Raw genomic sequence first — 12468 nt, 5'->3', positions numbered from 1 at the left:
AGAACTCAGAATTCAGAATTCAGAGTTCAGAACTCAGCATGACAACTCAGTATTCAGATCTCGCAGTTCAGCACACAGAATTGACAACTTAGAAATCAGAACACACAATACAGTGATCAGTATTCAGAGTTCAGCATGCAGACTCAAACTCACAATTCAGAACTCAGCACTCAGAACTCAGAATGCAGACCTCAGGAACCAGAACTCAGAGTTTACAACCCTGAACTCAGAATTCTCATTTCAGAACTGAAATTCATAACTCAGAACACAAGACTCAGATGTCAGAACTCAGAACTCAGAAGTCAGAACTCAGAACTCAGAACTCAGAACTCAGAACTCGATAGTTAGACTTCAGAATATAGAACTCAGATATTCGGACTCCTAACTCAGACAAAGAACTCAGAGTTGAAATTTCAGAACTCAGAAGTCACAATTCACCACACAGAATTCGTGACTAGGAATTCATAAATGAGACTCAGTTCTCAAAATTCACAAATCAGAATTCAGAAATCCGAATTCAGAGCCGAGGACACAGAATTCGGAACTCAGAACTCAAAATTCAGTACGCAGAATTCGGAACTCAGAACTCACAACTCTGAATGCTGATCTCAGAATCCACAACTGTGAATTCAGAATACAGGCTTCAGTTTAGAACTCCGAACTCAGATCTCAGAACTAAGAGTTGAGAATTCATAACTCAGAACTCAGAATTCAGAAATGATGACTCAGAACTTGGAATTCCGAACTCAGAAATCACAACTCAATATTCAGAACCCAGAATTCATAACCCAGAATTCTCACCTTAGAATTCTGAACTCAGAATTCAAACTCGAATATCAGAACTGGGAAATGAGTATTTGGAACTCAGACTACGGACTTCATAACTTAGAATTCAGAACAAAGAACTCAGTTCTCAGCACTCAGAAATCAGAACTCAGAACTCAGAATTCACACCTTAGAATTCGGAACTCAGAATCCTAAGTCAGAATTCAAAACTTGGCACTCAGAAATCAGAATTTGGAACTCAGAATACGGAATTCAGAACACAGAACTCAGAATTCAGAACTCAGTTCTCAGAACTCAGAACACAGTGTGGAGTACTCATGATTCAGAACTCAGAATTCACACCTTAGAATTCGGAACTCAGAATTCAGAACACACAATTCAGAACTCAAAACGCAGAAATCAGAACTGTAACTCAGGATTGTGAAATCAGAACTCCGAATTCAGAACGCAATGGAGAACTTTGAAGTCAGAAGTCAGAATCAATTACTCAGGGTACGTAACTCAGAATCCACGACTCAGAAATCAGAACTGAGATACAGATCTCAGAATTCAAAATTCAGAATTCAGAAGTCCGAATTCAGAGCCGGAACACAGAATTCGGAACTCAGAACTTAAAATTCAGTACTCAGAATTCAGAACTCAGAAATCTCAACTCTGAATTCTGGTCACAGAATTCACAACTCTGAAATCAGAATACAGACTGTAGAATTTAGAACTCCGAACTCAGAGCTAAGAGCTAAGAGTTGAGAATTCATAACTCAGTATTCAGAACTGAGAAATGAGAACTCAGAACTCAGATGTCACAGCTAAGAATTCAGAACTCACTTATCAGAACTCAGTGATCAGAACTCAGAACACAAAATTCCGGACTCAGTAGTCAGAACTAGAAACTGCGAACTCAGAATTTGTAACTCAGAATTCTGAACTCAGAACTCAGAATTCAGAACGCAATTGAAAAATTTGAACTCAGAACTCAGAATACAGTACTCAAGATTCAGACCTCAAAATTCAGAACTCGGCACTCATAGAAACATAATGCACAACAAAATCTCAAATCTCAGAATTCAAAACTCAGAAAATAGAACTAACAACTCAGAATTCAAACTCAGATCTCAGAGTGTAGCACTTTGGATTGAGAATTCATGCCTCAGAACTCAGAACTCAGAATTCAGAATTCAGAGTTCAGAACTCAGCATGACAACTCAGTATTCAGATCTCGCAGTTCAGCACACAGAATTGACAACTTAGAAATCAGAACACACAATACAGTGATCAGTATTCAGAGTTCAGCATGCAGACTCAAACTCACAATTCAGAACTCAGCACTCAGAACTCAGAATGCAGACCTCAGGAACCAGAACTCAGAGTTTACAACCCTGAACTCAGAATTCTCATTTCAGAACTGAAATTCATAACTCAGAACACAAGACTCAGATGTCAGAACTCAGAACTCAGAAGTCAGAACTCAGAACTCAGAACTCAGAACTCAGAACTCGATAGTTAGACTTCAGAATATAGAACTCAGATATTCGGACTCCTAACTCAGACAAAGAACTCAGAGTTGAAATTTCAGAACTCAGAAGTCACAATTCACCACACAGAATTCGTGACTAGGAATTCATAAATGAGACTCAGTTCTCAAAATTCACAAATCAGAATTCAGAAATCCGAATTCAGAGCCGAGGACACAGAATTCGGAACTCAGAACTCAAAATTCAGTACGCAGAATTCGGAACTCAGAACTCACAACTCTGAATGCTGATCTCAGAATCCACAACTGTGAATTCAGAATACAGGCTTCAGTTTAGAACTCCGAACTCAGATCTCAGAACTAAGAGTTGAGAATTCATAACTCAGAACTCAGAATTCAGAAATGATGACTCAGAACTTGGAATTCCGAACTCAGAAATCACAACTCAATATTCAGAACCCAGAATTCATAACCCAGAATTCTCACCTTAGAATTCTGAACTCAGAATTCAAACTCGAATATCAGAACTGGGAAATGAGTATTTGGAACTCAGACTACGGACTTCATAACTTAGAATTCAGAACAAAGAACTCAGTTCTCAGCACTCAGAAATCAGAACTCAGAACTCAGAATTCACACCTTAGAATTCGGAACTCAGAATCCTAAGTCAGAATTCAAAACTTGGCACTCAGAAATCAGAATTTGGAACTCAGAATACGGAATTCAGAACACAGAACTCAGAATTCAGAACTCAGTTCTCAGAACTCAGAACACAGTGTGGAGTACTCATGATTCAGAACTCAGAATTCACACCTTAGAATTCGGAACTCAGAATTCAGAACACACAATTCAGAACTCAAAACGCAGAAATCAGAACTGTAACTCAGGATTGTGAAATCAGAACTCCGAATTCAGAACGCAATGGAGAACTTTGAAGTCAGAACTCAGAATCAATTACTCAGGGTACGTAACTCAGAATCCACGACTCAGAAATCAGAACTGAGATACAGATCTCAGAATTCAAAATTCAGAATTCAGAAGTCCGAATTCAGAGCCGGAACACAGAATTCGGAACTCAGAACTTAAAATTCAGTACTCAGAATTCAGAACTCAGAAATCTCAACTCTGAATTCTGGTCACAGAATTCACAACTCTGAAATCAGAATACAGACTGTAGAATTTAGAACTCCGAACTCAGAGCTAAGAGCTAAGAGTTGAGAATTCATAACTCAGTATTCAGAACTGAGAAATGAGAACTCAGAACTCAGATGTCACAGCTAAGAATTCAGAACTCACTTATCAGAACTCAGTGATCAGAACTCAGAACACAAAATTCCGGACTCAGTAGTCAGAACTAGAAACTGCGAACTCAGAATTTGTAACTCAGAATTCTGAACTCAGAACTCAGAATTCAGAACGCAATTGAAAAATTTGAACTCAGAACTCAGAATACAGTACTCAAGATTCAGACCTCAAAATTCAGAACTCGGCACTCATAGAAACATAATGCACAACAAAATCTCAAATCTCAGAATTCAAAACTCAGAAAATAGAACTAACAACTCAGAATTCAAACTCAGATCTCAGAGTGTAGCACTTTGGATTGAGAATTCATGCCTCAGAACTCAGAACTCAGAATTCAGAATTCAGAGTTCAGAACTCAGCATGACAACTCAGTATTCAGATCTCGCAGTTCAGCACACAGAATTGACAACTTAGAAATCAGAACACACAATACAGTGATCAGTATTCAGAGTTCAGCATGCAGACTCAAACTCACAATTCAGAACTCAGCACTCAGAACTCAGAATGCAGACCTCAGGAACCAGAACTCAGAGTTTACAACCCTGAACTCAGAATTCTCATTTCAGAACTGAAATTCATAACTCAGAACACAAGACTCAGATGTCAGAACTCAGAACTCAGAAGTCAGAACTCAGAACTCAGAACTCAGAACTCAGAACTCGATAGTTAGACTTCAGAATATAGAACTCAGATATTCGGACTCCTAACTCAGACAAAGAACTCAGAGTTGAAATTTCAGAACTCAGAAGTCACAATTCACCACACAGAATTCGTGACTAGGAATTCATAAATGAGACTCAGTTCTCAAAATTCACAAATCAGAATTCAGAAATCCGAATTCAGAGCCGAGGACACAGAATTCGGAACTCAGAACTCAAAATTCAGTACGCAGAATTCGGAACTCAGAACTCACAACTCTGAATGCTGATCTCAGAATCCACAACTGTGAATTCAGAATACAGGCTTCAGTTTAGAACTCCGAACTCAGATCTCAGAACTAAGAGTTGAGAATTCATAACTCAGAACTCAGAATTCAGAAATGATGACTCAGAACTTGGAATTCAGAACTCAGAAATCACAACTCAATATTCAGAACCCAGAATTCATAACCCAGAATTCTCACCTTAGAATTCTGAACTCAGAATTCAAACTCGAATATCAGAACTGGGAAATGAGTATTTGGAACTCAGACTACGGACTTCATAACTTAGAATTCAGAACAAAGAACTCAGTTCTCAGCACTCAGAAATCAGAACTCAGAACTCAGAATTCACACCTTAGAATTCGGAACTCAGAATCCTAAGTCAGAATTCAAAACTTGGCACTCAGAAATCAGAATTTGGAACTCAGAATACGGAATTCAGAACACAGAACTCAGAATTCAGAACTCAGTTCTCAGAACTCAGAACACAGTGTGGAGTACTCATGATTCAGAACTCAGAATTCACACCTTAGAATTCGGAACTCAGAATTCAGAACACACAATTCAGAACTCAAAACGCAGAAATCAGAACTGTAACTCAGGATTGTGAAATCAGAACTCAGAATTCAGAACGCAATGGAGAACTTTGAAGTCAGAACTCAGAATCAATTACTCAGGGTACGTAACTCAGAATCCACGACTCAGAAATCAGAACTGAGATACAGATCTCAGAATTCAAAATTCAGAATTCAGAAGTCCGAATTCAGAGCCGGAACACAGAATTCGGAACTCAGAACTTAAAATTCAGTACTCAGAATTCAGAACTCAGAAATCTCAACTCTGAATTCTGGTCACAGAATTCACAACTCTGAAATCAGAATACAGACTGTAGAATTTAGAACTCCGAACTCAGAGCTAAGAGCTAAGAGTTGAGAATTCATAACTCAGTATTCAGAACTGAGAAATGAGAACTCAGAACTCAGATGTCACAGCTAAGAATTCAGAACTCACTTATCAGAACTCAGAACACAAATTCCGGACTCCGTAGTCAGAACTAGAAACTGCGAACTCAGAATTTGTAACTCAGAATTCTGAACTCAGAACTCAGAATTCAGAACGCAATGGAAAAATTTGAACTCAGAACTCAGAATACAGTACTCAAGATTCAGACCTCAAAATTCAGAACTCGGCACTCATAAAAACATAATGCACAACAAAATCTCAAATCTCAGAATTCAAAACTCAGAAAATAGAACTAACAACTCAGAATTCAAACTCAGATCTCAGAGTGTAGCACTTGGGATTGAGAATTCATGCCTCAGAACTCAGAACTCAGAATTCAGAATTCAGAGTTCAGAACTCAGCATGACAACTCAGTATTCAGATCTCGCAGTTCAGCACACAGAATTGACAACTTAGAAATCAGAACACACAATACAGTGATCAGTATTCAGAGTTCAGCATGCAGGCTCAAACTCACAATTCAGAACTCAGCACTCAGAACTCAGAATGCAGACCTCAGGAACCAGAACTCAGAGTTTACAACCCTGAACTCAGAATTCTCATTTCAGAACTGAAATTCATAACTCAGAACACAAGACTCAGATGTCAGAACTCAGAACTCAGAAGTCAGAACTCAGAACTCAGAACTCAGAACTCGATAGTTAGACTTCAGAATATAGAACTCAGATATTCAGACTCCTAACTCAGACAAAGAACTCAGAGTTGAAATTTCAGAACTCAGAAGTCACAATTCACCACACAGAATTCGTGACTAGGAATTCATAAATGAGACTCAGTTCTCAAAATTCACAAATCAGAATTCAGAAATCCGAATTCAGAGCCCAGGACACAGAATTCGGAACGCAGAACTCAAAATTCAGTACGCAGAATTCAGAACTCAGAACTCACAACTCTGAATGCTGATCTCAGAATCCACAACTCTGAATTCAGAATACAGGCTTCAGTTTAGAACTCCGAACTCAGATCTCAGAACTAAGAGTTGAGAATTCATAACTCAGAACTCAGAATTCAGAAATGATGACTCAGAACTTGGAATTCAGAACTCAAAAATCACAACTCAGTATTCAGAACCCAGAATTCATAACCCAGAATTCTCACCTTAGAATTCTGAACTCAGAATTCAAACTCGAATATCAGAACTGGGAAATGAGTATTTGGAACTCAGACTACGGACTTCATAACTTAGAATTCAGAACAAAGAACTCAGTTCTCAGCACTCAGAAATCAGAACTCAGAACTCAGAATTCACACCTTAGAATTCGGAACTCAGAATCCTAAGTCAGAATTCAAAACTTGGAAATCAGAATTTGGAACTCAGAATACGGAATTCAGAACACAGAACTCAGAATTCAGAACTCAGTTCTCAGAACTCAGAACACAGTGTGGAGTACTCATGATTCAGAACTCAGAATTCACACCTTAGAATTCGGAACTCAGAATTCAGAACACACAATTCAGAACTCAAAACGCAGAAATCAGAACTGTAACTCAGGATTGTGAAATCAGAACTCAGAATTCAGAACGCAATGGAGAACTTTGAAGTCAGAACTCAGAATCAATTACTCAGGGTACGTAACTCAGAATCCACGACTCAGAAATCAGAACTGAGATACAGATCTCAGAATTCAAAATTCAGAATTCAGAAGTCCGAATTCAGAGCCGGAACACAGAATTCGGAACTCAGAACTTAAAATTCAGTACTCAGAATTCAGAACTCAGAAATCTCAACTCTGAATTCTGGTCACAGAATTCACAACTCTGAAATCAGAATACAGACTGTAGAATTTAGAACTCTGAACTCAGAGCTAAGAGCTAAGAGTTGAGAATTCATAACTCAGTATTCAGAACTGAGAAATGAGAACTCAGAACTCAGATGTCACAGCTAAGAATTCAGAACTCACTTATCAGAACTCAGTGATCAGAACTCAGAACACAAAATTCCGGACTCAGTAGTCAGAACTAGAAACTGCGAACTCAGAATTTGTAACTCAGAATTCTGAACTCAGAACTCAGAATTCAGAACGCAATTGAAAAATTTGAACTCAGAACTCAGAATACAGTACTCAAGATTCAGACCTCAAAATTCAGAACTCGGCACTCATAAAAACATAATGCACAACAAAATCTCAAATCTCAGAATTCAAAACTCAGAAAATAGAATTAACAACTCAGAATTCAAACTCAGATCTCAGAGTGTAGCACTTGGGATTGAGAATTCATGCCTCAGAACTCAGAACTCAGAATTCAGAATTCAGAGTTCAGAACTCAGCATGACAACTCAGTATTCAGATCTCGCAGTTCAGCACACAGAATTGACAACTTAGAAATCAGAACACACAATACAGTGATCAGTATTCAGAGTTCAGCATGCAGGCTCAAACTCACAATTCAGAACTCAGCACTCAGAACTCAGAATGCAGACCTCAGGAACCAGAACTCAGAGTTTACAACCCTGAACTCAGAATTCTCATTTCAGAACTGAAATTCATAACTCAGAACACAAGACTCAGATGTCAGAACTCAGAAGTCAGAAGTCAGAACTCAGAACTCAGAACTCAGAACTCAGAACTCGATAGTTAGACTTCAGAATATAGAACTCAGATATTCGGACTCCTAACTCAGACAAAGAACTCAGAGTTGAAATTTCAGAACTCAGAAGTCACAATTCACCACACAGAATTCGTGACTAGGAATTCATAAATGAGACTCAGTTCTCAAAATTCACAAATCAGAATTCAGAAATCCGAATTCAGAGCCCAGGACACAGAATTCGGAACTCAGAACTCAAAATTCAGTACGCAGAATTCAGAACTCAGAACTCACAACTCTGAATGCTGATCTCAGAATCCACAACTCTGAATTCAGAATACAGGCTTCAGTTTAGAACTCCGAACTCAGATCTCAGAACTAAGAGTTGAGAATTCATAACTCAGAACTCAGAATTCAGAAATGATGACTCAGAACTTGGAATTCCGAACTCAGAAATCACAACTCAGTATTCAGAACCCAGAATTCATAACCCAGAATTCTCACCTTAGAATTCTGAACTCAGAATTCAAACTCGAATATCAGAACTGGGAAATGAGTATTTGGAACTCAGACTACGGACTTCATAACTTAGAATTCAGAACAAAGAACTCAGTTCTCAGCACTCAGAAATCAGAACTCAGAACTCAGAATTCACACCTTAGAATTCGGAACTCAGAATCCTAAGTCAGAATTCAAAACTTGGCACTCAGAAATCAGAATTTGGAACTCAGAATACGGAATTCAGAACACAGAACTCAGAATTCAGAACTCAGTTCTCAGAACTCAGAACACAGTGTGGAGTACTCATGATTCAGAACTCAGAATTCACACCTTAGAATTCGGAACTCAGAATTCAGAACACACAATTCAGAACTCAAAACGCAGAAATCAGAACTGTAACTCAGGATTGTGAAATCAGAACTCCGAATTCAGAACGCAATGGAGAACTTTGAAGTCAGAAGTCAGAATCAATTACTCAGGGTACGTAACTCAGAATCCACGACTCAGAAATCAGAACTGAGATACAGATCTCAGAATTCAAAATTCAGAATTCAGAAGTCCGAATTCAGAGCCGGAACACAGAATTCGGAACTCAGAACTTAAAATTCAGTACTCAGAATTCAGAACTCAGAAATCTCAACTCTGAATTCTGGTCACAGAATTCACAACTCTGAAATCAGAATACAGACTGTAGAATTTAGAACTCCGAACTCAGAGCTAAGAGCTAAGAGTTGAGAATTCATAACTCAGTATTCAGAACTGAGAAATGAGAACTCAGAACTCAGATGTCACAGCTAAGAATTCAGAACTCACTTATCAGAACTCAGTGATCAGAACTCAGAACACAAAATTCCGGACTCAGTAGTCAGAACTAGAAACTGCGAACTCAGAATTTGTAACTCAGAATTCTGAACTCAGAACTCAGAATTCAGAACGCAATTGAAAAATTTGAACTCAGAACTCAGAATACAGTACTCAAGATTCAGACCTCAAAATTCAGAACTCGGCACTCATAGAAACATAATGCACAACAAAATCTCAAATCTCAGAATTCAAAACTCAGAAAATAGAACTAACAACTCAGAATTCAAACTCAGATCTCAGAGTGTAGCACTTTGGATTGAGAATTCATGCCTCAGAACTCAGAACTCAGAATTCAGAATTCAGAGTTCAGAACTCAGCATGACAACTCAGTATTCAGATCTCGCAGTTCAGCACACAGAATTGACAACTTAGAAATCAGAACACACAATACAGTGATCAGTATTCAGAGTTCAGCATGCAGACTCAAACTCACAATTCAGAACTCAGCACTCAGAACTCAGAATGCAGACCTCAGGAACCAGAACTCAGAGTTTACAACCCTGAAGTCAGAATTCTCATTTCAGAACTGAAATTCATAACTCAGAACACAAGACTCAGATGTCAGAAGTCAGAACTCAGAAGTCAGAACTCAGAACTCAGAACTCAGAACTCAGAACTCGATAGTTAGACTTCAGAATATAGAACTCAGATATTCGGACTCCTAACTCAGACAAAGAACTCAGAGTTGAAATTTCAGAACTCAGAAGTCACAATTCACCACACAGAATTCGTGACTAGGAATTCATAAATGAGACTCAGTTCTCAAAATTCACAAATCAGAATTCAGAAATCCGAATTCAGAGCCGAGGACACAGAATTCGGAACTCAGAACTCAAAATTCAGTACGCAGAATTCGGAACTCAGAACTCACAACTCTGAATGCTGATCTCAGAATCCACAACTCTGAATTCAGAATACAGGCTTCAGTTTAGAACTCCGAACTCAGATCTCAGAACTAAGAGTTGAGAATTCATAACTCAGAACTCAGAATTCAGAAATGATGACTCAGAACTTGGAATTCCGAACTCAGAAATCACAACTCAATATTCAGAACCCAGAATTCATAACCCAGAATTCTCACCTTAGAATTCTGAACTCAGAATTCAAACTCGAATATCAGAACTGGGAAATGAGTATTTGGAACTCAGACTACGGACTTCATAACTTAGAATTCAGAACAAAGAACTCAGTTCTCAGCACTCAGCACTCAGAACTCAGAACTCAGAATTCACACCTTAGAATTCGGAACTCAGAATCCTAAGTCAGAATTCAAAACTTGGCACTCAGAAATCAGAATTTGGAACTCAGAATACGGAATTCAGAACACAGAACTCAGAATTCAGAACTCAGTTCTCAGAACTCAGAACACAGTGTGGAGTACTCATGATTCAGAACTCAGAATTCACACCTTAGAATTCGGAACTCAGAATTCAGAACACACAATTCAGAACTCAAAACGCAGAAATCAGAACTGTAACTCAGGATTGTGAAATCAGAACTCAGAATTCAGAACGCAATGGAGAACTTTGAAGTCAGAAGTCAGAATCAATTACTCAGGGTACGTAACTCAGAATCCACGACTCAGAAATCAGAACTGAGATACAGATCTCAGAATTCAAAATTCAGAATTCAGAAGTCCGAATTCAGAGCCGGAACACAGAATTCGGAACTCAGAACTTAAAATTCAGTACTCAGAATTCAGAACTCAGAAATCTCAACTCTGAATTCTGGTCACAGAATTCACAACTCTGAAATCAGAATACAGACTGTAGAATTTAGAACTCCGAACTCAGAGCTAAGAGCTAAGAGTTGAGAATTCATAACTCAGTATTCAGAACTGAGAAATGAGAACTCAGAACTCAGATGTCACAGCTAAGAATTCAGAACTCACTTATCAGAACTCAGTGATCAGAACTCAGAACACAAAATTCCGGACTCAGTAGTCAGAACTAGAAACTGCGAACTCAGAATTTGTAACTCAGAATTCTGAACTCAGAACTCAGAATTCAGAACGCAATTGAAAAATTTGAACTCAGAACTCAGAATACAGTACTCAAGATTCAGACCTCAAAATTCAGAACTCGGCACTCATAAAAACATAATGCACAACAAAATCTCAAATCTCAGAATTCCAAACTCAGAAAATAGAACTAACAACTCAGAATTCAAACTCAGATCTCAGAGTGTAGCACTTGGGATTGAGAATTCATGCCTCAGAACTCAGAACTCAGAATTCAGAATTCAGAGTTCAGAACTCAGCATGACAACTCAGTATTCAGATCTCGCAGTTCAGCACACAGAATTGACAACTTAGAAATCAGAACACACAATACAGTGATCAGTATTCAGAGTTCAGCATGCAGACTCAAACTCACAATTCAGAACTCAGCACTCAGAACTCAGAATGCAGACCTCAGGAACCAGAACTCAGAGTTTACAACCCTGAACTCAGAATTCTCATTTCAGAACTGAAATTCATAACTCAGAACACAAGACTCAGATGTCAGAACTCAGAACTCAGAACTCAGAACTCAGAACTCAGAACTCAGAACTCAGAACTCGATAGTTAGACTTCAGAATATAGAACTCAGATATTCGGACTCCTAACTCAGACAAAGAACTCAGAGTTGAAATTTCAGAACTCAGAAGTCACAATTCACCACACAGAATTCGTGACTAGGAATTCATAAATGAGACTCAGTTCTCAAAATTCACAAATCAGAATTCAGAAATCCGAATTCAGAGCCCAGGACACAGAATTCGGAACGCAGAATTCAGAACTCAAAATTCAGTACGCAGAATTCGGAACTCAGAACTCACAACTCTGAATGCTGATCTCAGAATCCACAACTCTGAATTCAGAATACAGGCTTCAGTTTAGAACTCCGAACTCAGATCTCAGAACTAAGAGTTGAGAATTCATAACTCAGAACTCAGAATTCAGAAATGATGACTCAGAACTTGGAATTCCGAACTCAGAAATCACAACTCAGTATTCAGAACCCAGAATTCATAACCCAGAATTCTCACCTTAGAATTCTGAACTCAGAATTCAAACTCGAATATC

The sequence above is a fragment of the Ochotona princeps genome, chromosome Y (assembly GCF_030435755.1).
Source record: "Ochotona princeps isolate mOchPri1 chromosome Y, mOchPri1.hap1, whole genome shotgun sequence".
Lineage (NCBI taxonomy): Eukaryota > Metazoa > Chordata > Mammalia > Lagomorpha > Ochotonidae > Ochotona > Ochotona princeps.
The sequence above is the reverse complement of the archived record's forward strand: the minus strand, read 5'-3'. Positions refer to the sequence as shown.